Source organism: Tenrec ecaudatus, chromosome 2, assembly GCF_050624435.1.
Source record: "Tenrec ecaudatus isolate mTenEca1 chromosome 2, mTenEca1.hap1, whole genome shotgun sequence".
In the NCBI taxonomy this organism is placed as follows: Eukaryota; Metazoa; Chordata; class Mammalia; order Afrosoricida; family Tenrecidae; genus Tenrec; species Tenrec ecaudatus.
The window spans coordinates 79,855,088-79,877,935 of NC_134531.1; the positions used below are offsets into that span (position 1 = coordinate 79,855,088).

Below are 22,848 nucleotides of genomic sequence, written 5' to 3' on the forward strand. Positions count from 1 at the left end.
AATTTCCAGGAACTGCCCCTCCTAGCCTGAAGTTTGTTCTGCGGGGCTCTTCAGCGGTGTTGTGGCTTGGCTTTGCTCTTGTTGCTGATTTGTTATGTTCCCTTCTTGGTTCACCCACTGTGGGGGTTTCAGACCAGAATAACTCCCCATCATGTGTCCCCAGTATTGTCCTCTGTCATGGCATGCTTCAGTGAGGGTATATCATGCCTTGAGCCGTTTCCAGCCCTACAGTCCTCTCTGTCTTTGGCAAGAGCTGGTAGAAATGATAATAAATTAGTCTACTGAATGACACTGAAGTTTGCTAACACATTTACAGAGGCTCTGGCTCTTTATTTCTGGACAGACAATATTTCTCCCATACAAAGTGATGACGTCTATCAAGAGGGAAATGAAGAAGACACTCTTAACAGCCCATATCAACTAGCTCAAAAGGAAACATTCATTTCCCAGGCTTAAAAATCCAATTTTTTCTTGCAGTATCTTAAGTTATGACAAATCTAGGGAAACACCCTTAGCCAGACAGTGCACCGACCTAGTTTTGAAATAAAACTATTTGGAAGGCTTCCAGGAACCATTCAAATGTCTTTTAAATAAAATCAATACATACTCCCTCTTCCATAATTCTACATTTTCCAAATATTAAATAAGTAAGAAAACTGTAAAAGGAAATATGTTAGTCTGGGTTGACTAGAGAAATAAATTCATAGACACTCATATGTGTGTTAGAAAGAGCTTTATATAAAAGTATAATTGTAAATTGAGAAACATCCCAGCACTATCCAGATCAAGTCCATAAATCTGATATTAGCCAAGATGTCCTATACCAATCTATAAATTCCTCTTCAGACTCACGCAACATATGCAATGACACCAAACGCAGGAAGATTACAGGACAGTGGGTGCAAAGTCTTGTGTATCCAGTGGCAATGGAAGCATCTCAGCGATGGCAGGGTCTCCTCGTGGCTCCTTCTGTTCCAGGGCCCCAGTGTAGCGCCATGTGTCTTCAACACAGGAATGCCTCACTGGGAGTGTCTGTGTGTTCCACCTCCAGAGAGCTATTTATCTCCTTAGCACCTCCGTATGAGGTCATCAACCTGCAACCTTACTGACAGGCTAAACACCACCCCTTCACTCTTAAATCTCAAATTGACAACAGATTATGTAACTACCACAGGTAATAATTCCATTTTTGAAGCAAACCCTTCACTATACAATAATGCAGACCAATAGGCAGCAATAAGGGGATTCTGCATGGCTTAAAATGAGAAAAGGTGTGAGTCAAGATGGTGTCCTCTCATCACACCTGTTCCATCTGTAAACTGAGCTACATAATCTGAGAAGCTGGACGGCATGGGGAAGAACGTGGCATCTGAATTGAAGGACCCATTATCTGCTTCAGAGATGCGTATGACAGAATCTTGCTTACTGAAAGCAAACAGAACTTGATGTATGACTGCAAACTTCACTATGGACTATATCTCAACATATATAACACAAACATCCCTATAGCTGGAGCATTAAGCAATAGAAGGGTAAACAGAAATGATTGACGTTAGCAAGGATTTCATCTTTCTTGGATTCATGGAAGTAACAGAAAATCCATCAAAGGACATATTGCATTGGGAAAATGTGCTGCAGATGACCTTTTTAAAGTGTTAAAAATCAAAAACAACAACAAAAAAATGTTACTTTATGGGCTAAGGTGCACCTGACCAAAGCCATCGTAATTTAGTAGGTATGTGAAAGCTTGACAAAAAATCAAGGAAGACCAAAGAAGAATTGATGCATCTCAATTCATAAAGAATATTATTAAATAGTATTAAGGCATTCATAAAGAATATTAAATAGCATACAGTCAAAAGAACCAAACACACCAAAGAATAGCCAGAATACTCTGCTTAGAAGCAAGGATAGTAAGAATTATGTCACTTACTTTGGACATGTTGTCAGGAGAGACTAGTCCCTGGTGAAGGATATTATAGTATTTGGTAAAGTGTAAAATCATCAAAACAAAGGAAGACCTTCAATAAGCTCATTTAACACAGTAGATAGAGCAATATGCTCAGACATAAGCGTTGGATTGATAATCACCAGGTCAGCGGTTCAAAACCACCAGCTTGTCTTCAGGGAGAAGTCGAAGCTATCTGCTCTCCTAAAGATTTACGGGCTTGGAAACCCTCTATGGTGAACCCAAGGCTCAGTAGCAGTGAGATGTGTGTGTGTGTGTGTGTGTGTGTGTGCTCGCGCGCGGGCACACACGCGCGTGGACAGTGGTTTAACACTTACTTACTTACTGCAAGGTTGGCCATTAAAACTCTTTAGCTGTTTTGAGAGAGAAGTTTGTGTTTCTCTAAAGATTGCGGCTTTGAGATTCTCCAGGTTGGTCTGAATAGGGTCCATGGCGCCTTGGTGCTCAGCTGCTAACAGCGAGGTTGGTAGTTTAGCTTCACCGGCTTCTCGGAGGCAGGAAGGTGTGGCAGTCTGCATGTAGAGATTTACTACTGCCTAGGAAACTCGGTGGGACAGTTCTACTCAGGTCTCCAGGGCTGTTACTCGACGGCAGTGCATTGTTTGGTTTAGATCTCAACATTGCATGAGCCAATTCTAGAAAATCACAACTCTTCCTTTGCATAGGCGCACACACATACCTACAGCTCTATCCCATTGGCTGGACACATGTATGCAGCTGTGGGATTCAAATAGTTTAACAACCACTTCACTGCCCTCAAGACCATTTTAAGTATAAAAAAACACATACTAAAAGGTAGTTTAATATTTTATACAGTTAACACTTCAATAAGGATAATAAAAGAGATATACAAAACTAGATTGTGTTATAAAAAAAACTTAAGGTATTAATAAAAATGTTAAATAATACCTGACAAACTCAATAAAACTGTTATTTAAGGTATTTTTATATTGCTCCTCGTTTGATGTCCTCACTTGCAATTATCTTTGATTTTTTCCAAGAATCATCAGCTGTATGATTAACTCTTAATTATCTTTTCACTGTAGGAATGGGATCCAGTTCCTTTAGAGGTGGGCCAATTAGACAGTTGTCATTGTGCTTGACGTATTAGAAACTGGCAACGTCTTGTCTCGGAACATATCATGTTCACCTTTGGAAAGTCCCTTGCTGCTTCTGCTGAACTTACATTTGTTCTAACAATAGTTTTTTATTTTTCTACATTTTCAAGAATTCATAATTCACTCATAATACCTGTGTGCATTTGGGGTGTAACACAAAGCTGAAACGAATGACAACATGTGACCCTCTGGTTGTTTGGAACTTTTTCTGTTTGCATTCTGTTTGTTTACTGCAGTAACAAATGCGAGGGACAAAACTTTAGTGTTACATTAAAAGTAGGATGAGTTTTATGAAATAAATAAATATTACAAGCATAGTTCTGTTCAATTTTTTTATACCTGTGGATGGAATCAATATTACTGCAGCCACTTAGACTACGCTATTGCGCAGGTGAACTTTTACCAATGGTAAGGAAAATATATTTGTGATTTCTACCTTGGGCGGCTGCCCAGCTACCCACCTTAGAGAAAACTCTGAGTATAACTGCTATTTTAATAACCAGTTCACCAAGCTCATCAGGAAAGTGAATATCACTTCTGCTGAACCAGCGAAAACCTTCTGAATCCCATCACTGCATGCATGTACACAGGGACAATAAAAGTTCAGGGAAAAATTGAATGGAAAGATAATGGCATTTTTCACGAATTTTTTGAAGACTCCTCATATGATTAGTTCTGTTTTTCTGGGAAACCCTGACTAACTCTCATTTCTCTAATGGTGGCCTAGATGTGCTCCAGTTCTGGTCTTCCACCCTCCTATGGTTGAAGCTCTTCTTTTTCCTTCTAAGAGAAATCTGGAAGGAATGTTATATCTTTGGAGTATCTTCTCTAAGCCTATTATTTTTTATTTTGTCCACCCAAAACGTCAAAGTCAGTCATCAGAGGGCAGTGTTTGCATTCACAGGCACACCTCACACACATTAAACAAATACCTAGTTCACATCACTAATAACAATCAGAATCTTGGTATGAATCCAGGTTTCTGATTTCAGGTAGACTCATGTGCTTACCATCACAAACTAATACTTCCCAGCATAACCTACTAGCTTATTTTTCTACTGCTTCAGAGACCAGAAAGGTGCCCTGAAAGGTGCCCTGAAAGGTTGCCTTATAAACTAGCTTCAGAGAAGATGTTCATGGCTAATGGTAAGGCCCTGAGAACACGGAGAAAGGTCACTATCTGCAAATAGTTCTTCCTCCTGATGCCAGTGGCTACTGGGCTGGAGCTGTTGTCGGCGAACTGTGGCTTGAAAGCTGTACACGTGACTCAGCAGTAAAATCAGGCACTTCCTCCTTCCTCTCAGCTGCTGGTGACGTACAATCTGCAGGCCTGTTTGGACTAACGTGAATGGATTTGGGTCACACCCGAGTCAGAAGTTGAAATCCTTCCTTGTGATACTTCAATGTGTAAGACAGTAGTAACAGATTTCCAGCTCCCTCGACTGGATCATGATTCTGTGTGGCAAATCTTTGTTCTGCCCTCGTGGGGCGCTCACTCTGAGCCTTCTCAGTCAGAGGAGGCAGGCTTACTCTACTTCTTGTCTCCTGTTTAAAGGAAAGGAAGAGAAACCCAAATCACCACTTGAAGAAGAGCAGTCCTAGAAAATGGACACTACATACATGACACTCTAACTGAAACATAACATCATCTTTGTTTTGATGAATCACTACCATGTAAAGGTTAATTTGTTATTGCATCAGTGCCTACCTCCTCCTGAAGAATACAGGAGTTGTGTGTGTTGAAATTTAATCTTCATTTCAGAACATATGGTCTATGAACTGACCTTGGAGAAATAGACAGGTTATTTGAGGGGCAGTGTTGTTTAAAATTTAGCATTTGTTTCATGTTTGCAATGAAAGACTCCACATAATAGTTGTTTATGTGACTATTTAGAGGATTGTGTATTGGTCAGTGAAGAACAAAATATGCCCATTTTAGATGATAAATAATGATTGTGTGTGTCTGTCACAGTTGGTGTAATTCCTACTGGTAAGTCCTCCACGGCTGATACCTGACAAGTGTTGAAATATCCCAAAACCATTCCCCCGTATTGAAATGGAGCCTCCGTTTTCAGAAAGGGTGCTACTGTGATCTACCATGTGTAACCTTCACGTTAATCCTGGCGTGATCTCTTCCTCAGTGATTTTCAGGATTAAAGTAGATGCCACTCTCTGTATAACCCTTTCAAAGGCAAGAAGGTGAAAAACAGATAACTCACCCTAAAGGAAGCGCATAGCTTTGCTCCCAGTGCTCCCTGGCCAGGACCTTGCTGTGTGTTTGACAAAGGCTGCCTGCCTCGCTCAGCATCTAAGCCCAGTGTCACGCTCCGAGGAATACGCAGATGGCAAGGCTGCCAGACACACCACCACATTTTTCTGGGTTAAAGGTGTTGAGGAAACTGCAAATAATGCGCCGTGTTTTGATTCCCCCCTCCACGAAGCTCCTCCCTACTGATATTTATTGATTAAACTTCTCTCTGTCTGTCAGGTTTGGGGCTTCCATCATCAAGCACCTTTTTCTTTCAGACATTCTGAGCTTATTTTCTGTGGACTTTAGCCTCATCTCTCCAGGGATGTTTTGTCGGCCCTGATGGCTGGTCTATACCGTCTCAGCAGGAACAGCTTTTGAACTCACTTTCCTGTTTGTGTTGAGGATGACCACACTTGAATTCTCTGTCCCTTCCTTCCTTCTTAAATCACTAAACATCTTAGTCTTCTCCATTGGGGTCCGGATCGAGATCTTTCACATGAGGGTATTCCAACATCATTTCAGCTCCATTTTGCCCACATGCCACTGAGTTAAGGGAACTCCCAGGTTATGTGTTTTTTATTTTTTTGCTCTTGGAGGGAGATGGAAAAAAACAAATCTCCAATAAAGTCAGCTGGACCACCTCAGTAGGCAAGCTCAGCAGGGCAGCCAGGAGGTAGTGCATTCTGGAACCATTTAAACATTGCGTCTTCTGAGGGATATTCAGAAATGGCATTGAGGATCTGGGGTTCAGCGGGAGAGGCTCAGGCGGTTAGGAGGGTGGGCAGGGGTGGGGGGAGAGAAATGGTGCTTTCCTGATTTGACTTTTTTTTTCTTTATTGCTTCATGACACTAAATCGGGAGACAAATTTTAATGATTTATCAAATGCCAGACAAGAATGGACTACAGTAGAGTCACGTGTTGGGAGTGGCAGGGAACTGAATTCCACAGGCAGTGAGTAAGCGAAAAATCACTTAGAGACAAAATAGCTCTTGGAAAGCTTTAAGGAAGATGCTCTGTTGGAAACCAAGATAGAGCCAGCTTTCTCTAGGATTCTTACGCAGATGAGCACCAGATGAAGTAATTGACTAGTGTTTGGGGACATGCTATCCAAAAAATGTCTTTTTAAGTACGGTAATAACAGTTAAGGGGGAAGCAGAATTGCCTCTCCCATCTCTGGGGCATATTCTCATGGATTGGAATGACAGGTGGGATCACTCTCAATTAAAGGCTCACTTGCAATCTCAATCCTCAAGTTGCATGCTTGAGTTTCTGTAATTTAACGTGTTCATATGAAGTGGCTCCTAGGTGGGTCCTTAGAGAAAAGGTGGTGACTCCGTCACATTAGAGGTAGGCAGGAGTCTCAGGGTCTGTCCTGCTGGTTTTCTGCATTGAGGACAGCAGAAAGCCTCAAACAAAGAAAGTATCATCAGTGAGAGAAATAAAGGGGTCAGCTTCTGAATGGGTCTTGTTCCCAAAGATGTTACTGAGATGCTCAGAGAAGGACTGAGCATCTGGCAGAGATTTGTGTTACCTTCTGTCAAGTATTTCAATCCTATATGATCCCTATGATTGATTATAGATTGGATTATTGTGACCCATAGGACCTTTATTAGCTGACTTTTTGGACATAAAGTACCAGGCCTTTCTTCCTAGTCCATTTAAATCTGGAATCTCTGTTGAAATATGTTAGGCATTATAGCAACATGCAATCCTTCACTGACTGATGGGTGGTAGGTATCTGCACATGAGATGTCCAGATTGAAATGCAATGCAAAGAAAACAAACGTCTTTACAACTGGACCAATAGACAACATCATGATAAACACAAAACATATTGAAGTGGCCAAGGATTTCATTTGCCTTGAATTCACAATCAGTGCTCATGAAAGCAGCAGTCTAGGAATTAAGCATCATACTGCAAATATGTTACTTCGAGGACTAAGGTGCTCCTGACCCAAGCCATGGTATTTTCAATCACCTCATATGCATGTGAAAGTTGGACATCGACTAAGGAAGACTGATTTAAAAAAGCAATGCATTTGAATTATGGTGCTGGCAAAGAGCACAGAAAGTGTCAACTAATCTGTTCAGAAGTACCCCCAGAATGCTCCTTAGAAGCAAGGATGGCAGAACTTCAGCTCATGTACTTTGAACATGTCCCAGGAGAGGTCAATCTCTGGAGACACACATCATGCTTGGAAAAGTAGAGGGTCAATGGAGTAGAAGACCCTCCATGAGATGGATTATCACAGTGATTGCAACAATGGGTATACCATAGCAATTGTGCGGATGGGTCAGCACTGGCCAGAGTCCATAGGACGGCTATGACTTTAAGCTGACTTGACTCGATGGTAGCTAACAATGATAACAACTCTGGGAACCTTCTACTGTGGAAGTTCTATTGTCCAACAAACCATTCAAATAAGAAAGTGGTTTTTGAGAAGCAGCATCGTATGTAAAATGCCAACTTTCACAGGCCAGAAAGAAAGAGGTATTTGGTGCATTATGTAAAAACAACCTGGTGGTGTAGCAGGCTCTGAATTGAGCTGCTACCCACAAGGCCAATCTGAGGGAGAAAGATGGAGCTGTCTGCTTGGGTAAAGACTTAGTCTCCAGAACCTAACGGGGCACATGGGGTCTACTTTTCCACATGGGGTCACTACGAGCCCAAATGGACTCAGTGATCTTGAATTTGGTTCATTTTGGGTGCATTGCATTAGGAAAATTCCTAGAGGTCCTATTTGTAAGATTGTCTTACCAAACAGTCAGGTCCAAACCTGACCAGAGGTGATAGATAAACCTGAGACTACGTAAGAGTCAGTGATAGCGACATCACGGACATGGTTGCTGGGTGGAGCCTGGCTTATGCTTACCTAGTAATGCCAGGGAACAAGCTTGCTTGCAAGACCCACACACTTTTATTTTATACAGAACCAAATGCCATCAATTTAAATTAATTTACACATTAGGAGCTCTCAGGTGGTGTGATTTTAGGTAAAGCAGCAGAGTATGTCATTTGAAATATGAGCCACTAGTTTATCCTATAATCTATTGCTGGTTGAGCACTTCATGGGGCATTGGTACATACTATCTTTGCACAGAATACAAACTTCATGTATTCTTGAACTGTAGCAAGAAGCCTTGCTATCTTTGTTAGTTAATTATTTGACTGCTAACTCCAAAGTTGGTGCTTCAAACTCATACATTGCTTCATGGGAGAAAGAAGTCTCAAAAAATGAGTCAGAATCACTGTATATCTCAATTATCTTGATGACAGCTTGTTTTGGGTTGGGTTTACCTAATGGCTCTTTCAGGAGTGGTTCTCTGTTGATAATTGTGATTGAATATTTTGGAGTTTAGTAAGCAAGCAATAGGAGTCATGTGTTTCTTACAAATTCACATGGTAGCAGTTTTCTCCTAAAGAGAGTGGTTCCAGAAGCTGTGTGTCCATGAGGGGATATATGTAGACCAGCTAGTTGAAAATGAAATAAATAAATAAATAACAAAATAATCACCATAAATTGATTCTAACTCATGTTGACTGTGTTAGTCTGGGTTGACTAGAGAAAAAATTCATAGACACTCCTGTGTATAAGAAAGAGCTTTATATGAAAGAGCAATTGTATATTAAGAAAGCATCCCAGCCCAAACCAGATCAAGTCCATAAGTTCAGTATTAGCCCATATGTCCAAGATTAATCTATAAATTCCTCTTCAGACTCATGCAAAACATGCAATGACGCCTAATGTAGGAAGATCATAGGCCTGTGGGTGGAAATTCTGTGGATCCAGTGGCAGTGAAGCATCTCAGTGCTGGCATGGATCTCCAAAAAGCTCCATCAGCTCCAAGGCTCTGGGTGCCATCAGCATAGCTCCACGTGGCTTGTCAGCAGGAATGTGTCTGTATCCCAAGGAGAGTGTCTGTATCCCAACTCCAGTGAGCTATTTATCTCCTTAGAGCCTCCAGATGAGGTCATCAAGCTGCAATCTGATTGACAGGCTAGACCCCACCCCTTCACAAGCTGACAGGAGATTATCTAACTGCCACATAGACCCTATGTGTAAAACTACGCTTCATAGGACTTCAATGGTTGGGTTTTGTTTCTTTTTTAAAATGCAGTTTTTTCTAGACTTTCTTCTGAGGTACCTCTGGACAGACTTGAATTACAAACCCTTAAGTTAGCAGCAGGGTACCTTAATACTTTGAACGACTGACAGACCCCTAACTAGCTGATAGGAAGTTGAAAAGCAGAGTCTGTACCAGTATGTACCAGCCATACTGTTCTACCTGCCCTGTTATATGAAGACTCGCATTAATTAATCTTGAGTTAAGAATGGTTTTGTCCTCACTTAACAGACCATTGTAGGTGGCCTGGGCAAGGTTGGAATCAGGCCTTTGGATTGGTTTATTCAGATGTGATCCCACCCCACCCCACTGCTGAGAATTTATATTTTCATACTAGATATGCTCAATCAGACTCTACATTTCAATAAGATTTCATGGTGATTCTTCCTCTGCATTTTCTTATGTGCACATCCGATTCACCTGGGTAACTGGTTAGAAATATAGATTCTGATTCAGTATATCTGAGAGAAATACAAATTCTCAGCAGGGGATTGAACCAGAAACTGGTCGAAGCCCTGATGTGAACACAGGCTGTTTGTTGGTGGGAAGGCTCTTTTAAACAGTGTGATGGTCTGTTGACTTTTTAATGTTTGTTCTTTGAAATGCTTCTCTGCAGTGTTGTGGGGGAAACTGAAAATATCTTTAAAAAGTACATGTGAAAAGTGCTTCTAAAATTGCCACCCTAAAATAAGCATGTAATGTAGCCAACCATTAAAAACTTTATATAAACTTACTGTACAATAAAATGTTCCAATTTTAAATTCAACAGACTAAAATAAATATCCAGCTTAATTCCCAGGGCTGGCAGCTATTCACTATTGGGTTGAGTTAATTGGGCGTTATCAGCTATCTGTTGTGCAAGAAGCTTATTAATCACCAGCTTGTTGCTGTTTTGATTGTTACTATGGATGCTGCTGCGTTTCTCTGCTGTCAGAAAGAGCCAGGCACACAACTCCTGATGGGTGGCTTTTCCAATGGGAAAGCCTTTCGCATGGAAGACTGGCCTGTTACTAATTACTTTTGAGAAAGACTATGCAGACAGTCTCTTACATTCTCACAAATAACCTTCTGCACATCTACTTAAAACTGTCCAACAAAAGTCAATGGCAAAGTCATGAATATTCCTAAGTAGCTGTATTTCTTTTGTTAAATGTCCAGAGATCTCAAAGAGCTCGTAGGTTTGCACAACTGAGTTCCAGCATCTTCGACAAAAGGTTGAGAGGCATTAAAAGGGGCAGACCTGAGAGTGAGTGAGTTGGATGGGAGAATGAGTGTTTCTTACATTTTTAATTGCTGGACCTGTCATACAGGGTTTGCTCCTGAAACCACTTCTTTGGATAATCACAACATGTTCTTATCTTTCGTGGCATGACAAACTGCTTCAAAATGTTCTGAGTATGGAGGAAAGAGTTATAAAATGCTATTAAATGACATTAGGGTAGTTTTGAGTTTTACCTAAAGTAGTTTAATGCCCATGAGCTGGCGTCCTTGTGGTTACGAGTTGGGCTGTTAATTGCAGGGTGGCAGTTCAGTCCCACCAGCCGCTCCACTGGAGAGAGGAGCGTTTCTACTCCAGTAAAGAGGTACGGTCTGAGAAACACCCCCATCCCCACCCCACCGCACGCAGTGGTACCCTGTCCTACAGGGTCATGATGAGTTGGAATCAACTGGATGGCAGCAAGTTCGGCTTTGTCCTCGGGACTGAATGTCTTCCTTGGGCACGCCACCAAAGGCAGACCCTTTTCCTACTCCGATGCACTTAGTTCGGGCCATTGCTTCTGTGTGTTGAGTTTATGGGCAGGGGTAGGGGCGTGAGGGGAGGCAGAGAGTTTTTCTCCGGGTGAGCCATGCTTTAATACATCTGCCAAAGACAAGTTCCAGGCTCTCAAACAATAGAAACGTTTTCCTCAATTCTTCTCCTTCCCTTGATTTCTGTTGGCCGAGTCCCCACCCTGTCTCTCCCTTGGCTGCTCCTGCGTGGGGTTTCTCACGGACTGGTTCGCATGTTCAATGTCATGGGAATACGCTGCTCCCTGTGCCGGCCCTGCTGTTTGTGAAGGAAACGCGTCCTCCCCTGTGCAGCCAGGGAGTGACTTCCATGGGGAGAGAGTTGGGGTGCTGATTGGAAGCATGCGTGCCTGCTGCTGTACATTTGGCTGCTTGCTGCAGACAGCGGACGGACGGGATGGGAGCCATAGGGAGAGGGAGCTCGCCTCCTGCCCAGGTGGCTCCCACAGCTGCTTTCTATTAGGTGCGCAGTTGAGAAAAGATTTCGAAATCAACCCAGTTGTGGAATAATGAAGAAGGCTTCTTCGTGTGGGGAAGGAGAAACGATGACCCTCGGAAATGAGGGGACAGCTTTTCAGCCTCTGGCTTCTTTTTCCAAGGAAGTCTGGAACCAGACTGGTGAGGTGTCCTGTTCAGAAAGTCTCTAGTAAATAAAAGGTGTTAATCCCCTCTTTTCTTCCAAGGACACCTGGATGCAGGCTTTTAGGCCCAGAATGCACCGCTAGTGCGAAGCCATCCCTCCTCCTCCCGTCCTCTGGGCTGCACAGGAACCAGAGTCCCGTGTACCGAGGCGTGTCTCCTGGGAAAAGGGGAAACCGGCCGCTTTTGTCTGTTCCTGAACCGTGAGGTGGCTCTCTAGACATTTAAAAATGTTTCCTAACTGCCTTTCTCAGTATTAGAGAACAATATTATCATCTAAAGACACTACCTCATCAGTGTAATTCTCTGCATGTTCTCGTTCATTTAATTGCTCCAGTGTGGAACTTGTCTCTCCCTGCGTTGAATGAAAGAGCTGCTAACAGCTGAGATCTGTGTCTGTCTTTCATCGCAGGCGTTCACAGCAATAACTGGCATATTGTAGGAACAGTGTCAGATTCCCCAAAAAGCAAGGTAAGCACAGATTTGTTTATGTGACTGGTTAGTCTGTAATGAACAATTTCACATTTATATGTAGAACTGCCACTATAGATTAGTAAGTAAGCACAAGCAAGACTATGCTTTGCATATTGGGGAATCTGTCAGTGTAGGCACTTCATAATTGGATGTTGACACAATGAATCAAGGAAGCAATGAAGGACATTTCTACCCTTCTGATATTTCATAAGACCAGTGTTAGGATAGGTTTTAAGAGAAAGAAGTCTAGTGACACATCTATGAACAAGGGAGAACTTTACATCAAGAAGCAATAAATGGGAGAGAGAGAGGGAGGAAGGGAGAGAGAGTCTCTGTTCAGCTTGCTCTAATACAAAAGGTTTATGACATCAAGGAGATGTCATCAGGCTATAACTTAATTGACAGGTTTGACCCTCCCCCCCCCCCCACCAGCCAGGAATATCTAGTTGACATAGTCTCTAATGACCACAATCACTAAAGAAATTCAAGAAAAGGGTCTGCACACAGAAAGAATGATCCTGAAGGACACCAGGGGAGGGAGGGCCAAGGAGGGCAAATCACGAACTAGAGCACGGAAGGGAAAGGGTCAGCAACAAATGATCAAAGCAAAGGCAGAAACTAGGAGGAGCGCAAGAATTAAAATCAGCAAAGGTAATTCCTATTATGTGCAATCTCAGAATAACAGTAATAGTAATCATCATGCCATAATTATTTGCAACATTATTTGAAAACATTATCTTCCATGGCCACAGATACGAACTCAAGCTGAGCTGAGATGAGGTGAATGAATTGTACTCACAAATACATATAGGTTTGACAGAAAATATTTTTCTACATACGTATCTCTCAAAAACAACACCACAAAACAAAATTCAAACTTACTGCCATTGAGTCCATGCTGATGCCTAAAAGCGACCCTACAGGAGAGGGTAGAGCTGCCGCTGTGAATTTCCAAGACTGTGGTTCTTTGTGGGAGTAGATGCCCCAGCTTTCCCCAGAGGCAGCTCTACGTGCGGCAGAAATACCCGTGCATACGACGGAGCACGTGGAGACAACATTCTAGAACTCCTTAGCCATATCCAAACATCTTCAGTGAATGAAGAAGCTGGGACACTAAGATCAATAGGCACAAAACAGTCCCACAAACAACATTATTCCTGCTATTTTCGTGAGCAGCGACTAGGGTCTCACAAGATTGTGAGTGGCCATCGTAGGCTGAGCGACTATTGGCGTTTATCCACCCAGAGCAGAGGAGAGAGAAGAAAGTCAAAAGGGGGGTGGGGTTGGGGGAATAAAACAAAAATAAAATTTAAAACTAACTTGAGATGATTGATTTTAGAGTGTGTTGTAAGTGGGTTCTTTGGGCTACAAGACTCCGAATGAATATCAACCAGATTGTCTTAGGCAATGAGGAGGGCAAAGGCTGATTTTACGTCTTGTCAGGAACCTCTTCGCGTGGCTGCTTTGCAATCTCCTTGAGAGAGCCACCGGAAGCCTGTCCAGGTCTCCTCCGAGAAAGGGGGAGTTGCAATTGAGATCATTTCTGTCGATTGTCTTAGGTGTGAAAGAGAGAGACCAGACATTACCAGTGAGGGAGGCCATGACAGGTTCCATCTAAGTCCAGCCGCTCCTATGCTGCTCTCAAATACAGAGCTAGTTGGGGCTCACTTAAAGGAGCAAGCGTGAGGCTGGCACAGGGCCAGTGAGTGTTTCTGCGATTGTATACACGGTTGCGATGGGTCCGACTTGACAGCAAATAACAACAACAACAACAAGACAAAGGTGGTTTTCCATCTGCGTTCACACTTCAGAAGGGGAGAACCCACTACAGAGAGCTAAGAATCCCTGTGGCTCATGACATTATTATTATGTCATTTATAATATTATTTCAAATTAGTTTGAGGAGGAGAAATGATATTAATGTGAAAGAACTGTGTCATAACAAAACATTTAATTAATGCTGAACTAGTAAAGAGGAGCAAGTCTCCTTTATCTTTGGATAAAATTGTTGTACATTTTCTGACTTTGTTCATCAACCACTAGGGCGTCACCAGCTCCTTTGTTTGTAATGGTTGTGTAACTTCAAATCCAATCAAGGTTTCATTTTATTTTTCAGTTAAAAAAAATTCAAGCATGCAAGGATTGTATTGGCCTGCTCAGTTTGCTGTAATAGAGCATAGCCTCTGCCTAGATTCAAAGTGACCATGTCTTCAGTCAGCCGTGGCTTCCATGAGGCTGTCTCTGGAAAATGCCAAGCAGAACATTTCCCCTAAGGAGCCACGCACAAGGCAATGATTCAGAGCCTTGGCCAGTCCAGGGCATAGAATCAGAAACCTGGCTAGCCCAGTTCAGTGGCTTCTCAACTCGTTAAAGAATACCACGGAAACACTGATCCTCTTTGGAGCTGGAGGCAACCTTGGCCTATCATGATTGCATGGTGCAGCTGTTACAAAAACAGCACGAGTCACTTCAGAAACCAGCGATGGATTGTCGCCTGTTTTTGAAGCCTAGAAATCCAGATGATGGATTTCCTTGTCAGTTCCTTCTGGGGGCTGGTTTTTCTTTCCTGGCTCCTCATCCCTGTGAGCAATACTTGGGTGTTTCTTGATTTGTAGACCTCTCTCTCTGTGTCTTTCTATTTGTAATTCACATGATTTAAAAATAAAAATACTCAAAATTAATATAATTGGCCACTAAGAAGAGATTAGTTTTAGCATTCATATGACTTCAGTGTGGCCTCATTAGCATGCAGACAAACAAACTCACTGCCATCGAGTCAATTCAGACTTATGGTGACCATATAGGACAGGGTAGAACTGCCCCTGTGGATTTCCGAGACTAACTCTTTAATGGAATAGAAAGCCCCGTGTTTCTCCCATGGGGTGGCTAATGGTTTCTAACTTCTAACCTTGCAGTTCAAAGCGCAATGTGAAACCACTACACCACCAGAAAAAAACCTTATTGCAGCCAGGGTGACCTTTACAATGACCAAAGTTAGGATACAATTCAATCTATAGGCATTATCAACATGCATCTTATTATTAGACAAACCAGAATTCTGATGAATAAACATTTTATCAAAGATTAGAAATGTGGCTTAAGGTAGCAAAGTAAGAGAATGTAATTAGACTCATTCAAGGGATGTTGACATACTTCTCTAACACCTTCGTTACCCACCTGCCCATCAAACTCCCACACATTTTCTTTCATAATAAATATATTAGAATGATTAAATTAGTTCAACATTCTGTCAAGTAATAAAATGTTTACCTAATTCAACTTGTTATGAGTGAAAAAGCAATACCCCTCTTTTGATAATATTATAAATGCTATTTGTATCATTTGGCCTTTTTCTGTAGAAACTGATCTTGTAAGATCAATTACTTTAATGGAGGAAATGAATAGAAAAAATAGACATTGGTTCTAGACAAAAAAGACTATAACAATTAACAGAATTAACAAACACAATCCAGTCTTTTCAAGTATATAAAACAAATAAATCCAGGTCAACAGTATATTTATCTAAAGGATATAGTTCTTAAAAATATAGTTCTTAAAGAGATGTGCTACACAACGATGAAACATATAACTTTCCTCTAGTTCTTAAATACTTCCTCCCCCCCCCCATCATGATCCCAATTCTACCTTGCAAATCTGGCTAGACCAGAGGGTGTACATTGGTACAGATAGCAACGGGAAACACAGGGAATCCAGGACAGATGACTCCTCCAGAACCAGTGATGAGAGTGGCGATGCCTGGAGGGTGGAGAGAATGTAGGATAGAAAGGGGGAACTGATTACAGGAACCTACATATAGCCTCCTCCCTGGGGGAGGGACAGCAGAGAAGAAGGCAGGGGGAGACATCAGACAATGTAACATATGACAAAATAATAATAATTAATGAATGATGAAGGGGTCATGAGGTAGGGGGGAGTGGGGAGGGAGGGGGAAAATGAGCAGCAGATATTAAGGACTCAAGTAGAAGGCAAATGTTTTGAAAATGATGATGGCAACAAATGTACATATGTTCTTGACACAATGGATGTATGTATGGATTGTGATAAGAATTGTACGAGCCCCCAATAAAATGATTAAAAAAAAAAGAAATGTGCTACAATGACTACTTAGAATATATTATTTATTTTTGTGTTAATAAATTATGTTCCTAGTGTACATCTAAATTGTCTATAAATGGACATATTACAAGACCGGATTTTATTTCAGAGCCTATTCTAATAAATACCAAATTTTATTTCGTATATTTCTTTGTAAAACTTTACATAATTTTAAGTATTTTTGTTTTAAAATCTGGCATCTCTCTCAAAGATTTCATCATGCTTTTCCACTGTTATTTGAGCAAATGATTGCCTATCAACCATATTTTGCTTTTGGCAATCTAAATCTCAGGACTAACGAAATATAAGAAGGGTGATGTTCCCCAAAATTGACTGTTAGATTGGCTTGAGTCCAGTTCACTAAAATGGACTGGTTCCCTTTATCTTCCATATCACACTTTGAGTATTTATGATGATAAATGGGGAATAAAATATAAGGTTGATTTATAATTGGACTATAGATTATAAAGGAAAAATAACATTTTATAATCTTTGACAATATGACATGTTAAAAATCAGTAAGAATGAATATTTAGGATCTATATGGATCTATCTATCCACCCTCCAGTTTAGTAGCAGCAAATTCTGTGTTGTTCATGGTGAAGGCTCTGGGAAACAACATGATCAACCGAGCCACTTTGACCTTAGTTGACGATTACTGACTTTTCATGCTTAGTCAGTCTTTTAGGAAAATGTAACTTTGCTTTGGCAGGTTAGCTTGAAGAAAATGCACTTAAATAAAGCAATTTAATTATGAGAAATGGAAGGTTATTCCCTAATGGTCACTGCTGTTATAGAGGTAGTCATAACAACTTTCTTCATACTTTCCAATTTTTGTGATTTCAGACAATCCAAAGAAGAAAGAGTGAGAGGGCCTGCTGGGTGTATTAACAGTGAGCTAGACACCGAGACAAAGAACTGCGGGAACACACCAGGCCACTTCCCCTCAGGAAACTCAAGACTGTTTTAAAAGACCACGAGCTTGAAAAAACATGATGGAACTCTTGCAAACATTTTATCAATGTCAAAGAATATTTTGAAACTTGCTGGTGATATTTTACTTATAACAACAGCTACTTATTTTCAGAGGTTTACAGAGAAGATCACGAGTTTTACATTCAACAATTCATGCACATTTTCTTTCAACTCTGCTGTAATCTTCTCAATGCACCATCGCTTATCCCACATCCTTGCTCCATTTCCCATTTCCAATACTTACTTCTCAATCCTTGGAACTTTGTCCTGGGTGGATGCTGCTCTCTTGATCTGAAGTGGTTGATGATTCTGATGCAGGCTGAGATCTGTTTCAGAGCTGAAGGATGGGTAAGCACTATAGTCTTGGCGTGTCCCACCCGTCTTTACTTGGCCATAAACCAGATCTTGGGCTCCAGCAAGATGTGAAAATATAAGTAAGCACATGAAGAAGTGACCGAAAGGTTTCAGGTCTCCACTCCTGTCGCGCTATCTTACTTCTCCCAAACAGCAGCTTTTGGGAGCTCCGTAGGAATAGTTGACTGAGAAAGAAAAACACGATTGCTTGGTTTGCAGATGGTTCTGCGTTATATACAGGCACCGCTTGAAAATGGTCAGTAGCAGGACTATAGCCCTTTCTGAGAGCTCTCTACAGAGCACTGTTGAAGGGAAATCCTCCCAATTGGTAGAACTTTGAGCAATATATCTGGTTGTTCATTTTACTTGGAAAGAACATTGGCCTAATTTTAACCATATACCTTTTTATGAGTGAGAAACTTAAGCTTTGTCAGTCATCAGGGAATCAGAAGGAGCATGACTGGAAAATTGGTGACAAGGAGTTTGCTGAAGACCATTTAGCAATGGTCACAGCAGTCCACGGGCAGAGAGCTGTTGGAGATGCAGGCTGTACGCAGAAAAGGACAGAGAATGTGAGATATCACTGCTGAAATCAAATGGGTCTTGACTGGAAGCAGGGAATTCCAAAAAAAATCATTAATTGTGTTTTATTGATTATGTGAAAACATTCAGTTTTGTAGATCTATGGAGAGCACTGAGGAGAAAGGGCAATACAGAGCCTTTAATTGTGTTTATGCAGAATATGTACATGGACAAAGAGGAAGCTTTCAGAACAGATCAGAGTGGTTTGGAATCAGAAATGATGTGTTTATGGTTGTATCCTCTTTCCATAATTATTCAGTCTGTGTGCTGAGCAAATGAACCAAGAAGCTGGACTACATGAAGAACGCAACACTAGATTAACAGCCTGGGATGTGCAGATCACACAACCTTGCTGGCTGAAAGTCCAGAGAACTTGACGCACTTACTCATGAAAATCAAATACTGCATCATTCAGTATGGATTACAATTCAATGCAAAGAAAAATAATATTCTCACAACTGTGTCCATAGGTGACATAAAGATAAACAGAAAGATTAAAGTTATCAAGCATTTCACCTTACTATATACACAATAAATTCTGATGGAAACAGCAGTCAAGAAATCAAACGATGTATTCAATTAGGAAATCTGCTGCACACCTTGCAAACATGTTGAAGCACAGGATGTCACTTTAAGCCTGTGTGAACATGAGGTGTCAATGGGATCAGGTATCACGCATAAAAGACCCAGAACAAAATAATCATATCATTGTGAATGAGGGGAAATATGGAGTGGAGACTCAAAGCCCATCTGTAGACAATTGGACATCCCCTGACAGAAGGTTCGCAAGGAAGAGATGTGCCAGTCAGTGTGCAGTGTAGCATCGATGAAACATACAATTTCCCTCTAGTTCTTTAATGATCCCCTCTCCCCAACTATCATGGCCCCAATTCTACCTTACAAATCTGGCTGAACCAGAGCATGTACATGGGCACAGATATGAAGCTGAAAACACAGGGAATCCAGGACAGATAACCTCTCAGGACCAAGAATGAGAATAGCGATAACCCTCTCCCAGGGGTGTGGACAACAGAAAAGTGGGTGAAGGGAGACATTGGTCAGTGTAAGACTTGAAAAAATAATAATAATTTATAGATTATCAAGAGCTTATGTGGAAGGCAGAGTGGGGGAGGGAGGGAAAAATGAGGAGCGGATACCAAAGGCTTAAGTATAAAGAAAATTATGATGGCAACAATATTATGATGGGCTTGACACAATGGATGGATGTATGGATTTCAATAAGAGCTGTATGAGCCGCCAATAAAATCATTTAAATAAATAAATAAAGTTACAATAAAAATGTGCCAATGTATTTTCAATTGCTTTATATGCATGCGAAAATATGACATCGACTAAGGAAGACCATAGAAGAATAGATGCACTTGAATTGTGGTGCTGGCAAATGTTGAGAGTACCAGAGATTGCCAGAAGAACAAACAAATCCGTCTTGGAAAAAGTACAGATAGAATGCTACTTGGAATCTAGGAGGCCAGATTTCATCTCACATCCTTTGGACGTGTTATCACGAGAGATCAGACCCTGAGAAGGACATCCTGTTTGGTAAAGTGGAGGGCAGTGAAAGAGAGGAAGACCCTTGCTAAGATGGATTAACACAGTGGCTGCAACGGTGGACTGTCATTGTGAGAACAGCTTTAGACCAGGAAGTGTTTTCTTCTGTTCTGCACAGGTTCACTATGTGTTGGAACCAAGCTGATAGTACTGAAAAGCAACAACTGCTGACTACTCAATCTGCCCATAGCAAAGACCAACACTGAGTCTGAGATATGGGACCATTCTTCAGAGAGATCAACCAGCCGCCTGGTAGCAGGTCAGAACAATGGACCAATTCCATCATGGAAAGGGCAGTATTTTATTCTTACTAGAACTGACACTTAATCTGGATATCGGTCTGCCTTCTCTGCATGCACTGCTTCTGCCAAAGCTGCCGCCCAAAGACTTACCTACCAGCATGGTATGCTGCACATTTTATTGCCGGAGATCAAGGGAATCGTTTGAAAGCAAGGGGCACATGCCCATAGAACCCGTAGTATTACAATATTCTCCATCATGCTGCAACCACTGGCTTGACAGACAGTGGAATGGCCTTCTAAAGACACAATTAAGGTGGCAATACCTTGCTATGTTGGGGCAGTGTTCTCCTGAAGATGGCATGTGCTCTAAACTAGTGTCCAATACATGATATTGTTTGTCCAATAGCCAGAATTCATGGGTCCAAGAATCAAACTGTGGAAATGGGAGTGCCACTAGTCACTGTTATCCCTAGTGACCCACGGGCAACATGTTTGTTTCCTGCCCCTGTTACCTTCTGCTTTCACGTCTTGAGATTTTAGTCTGAAAAGGAAGAAACAGCCCTGATTCCAATCAGCTACAAGTTAAGAATGTCTCCTGGCTATTTGGGGCTCCTCGTGTCTCTGACTCAATAGACAAAGAAGGGTGCCACCGTCTTGAGGGGTGTGATTGATCCTGATTACCATGGGGAAATTAAATTGGTTTCTATAATGGATAGAAGAACATGTCTAGAACCCATGAAATTCTGAAGGTTGTCTCAGAATAATTATGCCCTGCAATCAGTGTAAACAGAAACTATAGCTACCCATTTCCAACATCACTCCCAAAGGCTCAACGTCGCCCCACCAGGCAAAGAACTGTGTCCAGCTGATGGAAAAGGGCGTATAGAATGGGGAGTGGAAAAAGGTAGTTCTAAATCCGAGCTCTGGGTGCGGGGGTGGTTAAAGTGGTTTTGCCACATTCATTCCAAGATTATCAAGTTGAACAGCTTCACTGTTGCAGAAACTAGTAAGAATGAAACTGGAGGTGGAGAATGGCCTGAAGTCTTGAATTATGGACCTTGTGAGAATGATGGAGAAAGGGGATAGTATACACATAACATTTATCACCTATAGAGTAACTTTCCAGTATTTGTGAGAACTGTTGATCATAGTGCTCTTTGGTGCATTACAAAAAAGCCTGGGACACAGAGCCCTACTGTAGAACAATGAACAAGGAACATATATATGAAAGACGGCTTCATTAAAATTGAAACATGGCACAAACCAGACTTGGGAACAGTAGAAATTTTATATGGTTTAGACCACAACACATGACAAATAGTTGAAAACCTCCACACAGACGTTGTAGATCAAAGTCAAGTTGAACCAGCAGACTGCAAAGCTGATGAAGACTTAGTATTATTTCAGTTAGCTGAGCTCAAGGGAGGCCCTCTGTGGCCACACTGGAAGAAAGAGCTGGGAAGCCACTCAGCCAGCCCTCACATGTGAACCTACAAGCTGGGGGCAGGGCTTGCAGAGCAAAATTAAGAACTTCATTTAGAAGCAAGAAAAGAGGTTATATATAAACTTCTATCACCAGCTTTTTCTCTGGATCTACAAGTGGATTGATCTGATGATGGAAGACATTAGAATGGAAGATAAAACTTAGAAAGAAATAGAAAATTATATAAGAAGAGTTCTCTCTGCGGCATGCTGGCTGCTGATGTCTAGATCATACTATTTATATAATCAAGGTGAAGTGAGAGGACCAAGTGCAGCCAGTGATTAGTGAAGAAAAATCTCTCAAGCATCCTTCAATGTTCATGTTTTCTTGCCTAATTGTGTGTATATATGTATGTGTGTATATTGTGTGTATATATGTATGTGTGTACATTGTGTGTATATATGTATGTGTGCATATATTGGTAGCTGTATATAAAATGCACAGAGAGCTGCAGAACCAGGGACACATACTTGTGTATAATATATATGTACATACAGACCCACTGAGGGGATTAGGATGACTTCTCCAAAATACTGTACCTACCTTCAGCAAGAATCAAAAGAAAATGTTTTCAATATATACCCAGAACAGATTTTAATAATTATCAGAGTAATATCATGAATGGACAAATTACAAGCCAGTAGTAGCTGGTTTGTTTCATCAAAGTTTAGTTGTGGATATATATATATATACACACACATATATATATAGCCTTTTATTATTTTGCTATTCTTTTAAACTGGTTTCTTGGAAATTATTATTTTAGGGTCGTAAGTGTATAGGACCCTGCCTTCTCAATCCCCTGAAAAGATGTATTCTCTCTCTTTTTTTGATAACAGTAAATTTGGTATATAAAGTCAGATAGATGATAGATAGATACATACATAGATAAGTAAACAAATAGATAAATACTAGCAGGGATCATGAGGTTGTTTACTGTGATTGTTAAAAGTATTTCCTCCTTTTATGTGTGTATTAGATATATTTGTTTTGTTCATTTATAAAATATATGATGTAAATGAGGGTGTGTGCTACTTGTATCATGTTAGTTTCAAGTATGACTTTATTAAAATCCATAGTTCAAGGAGATATGTACAGACGCAAGTTGACAAGGGGCGGATGGTGATTGGTTTTGCGTCATCTTGGCCGGGCCAGGATTCTC

General features: G+C 41.1%; 1 pseudogene; it reads left to right on the forward strand.

Moving 5' to 3' along the window:
- Window positions 1–21,913, forward strand: part of LOC142440026 (phosphatidylinositol transfer protein beta isoform pseudogene) — a 49,221-nt pseudogene extending 27,308 nt beyond the window's left edge.
- The last annotated feature ends 935 nt before the right edge of the window (window positions 21,914–22,848 follow it).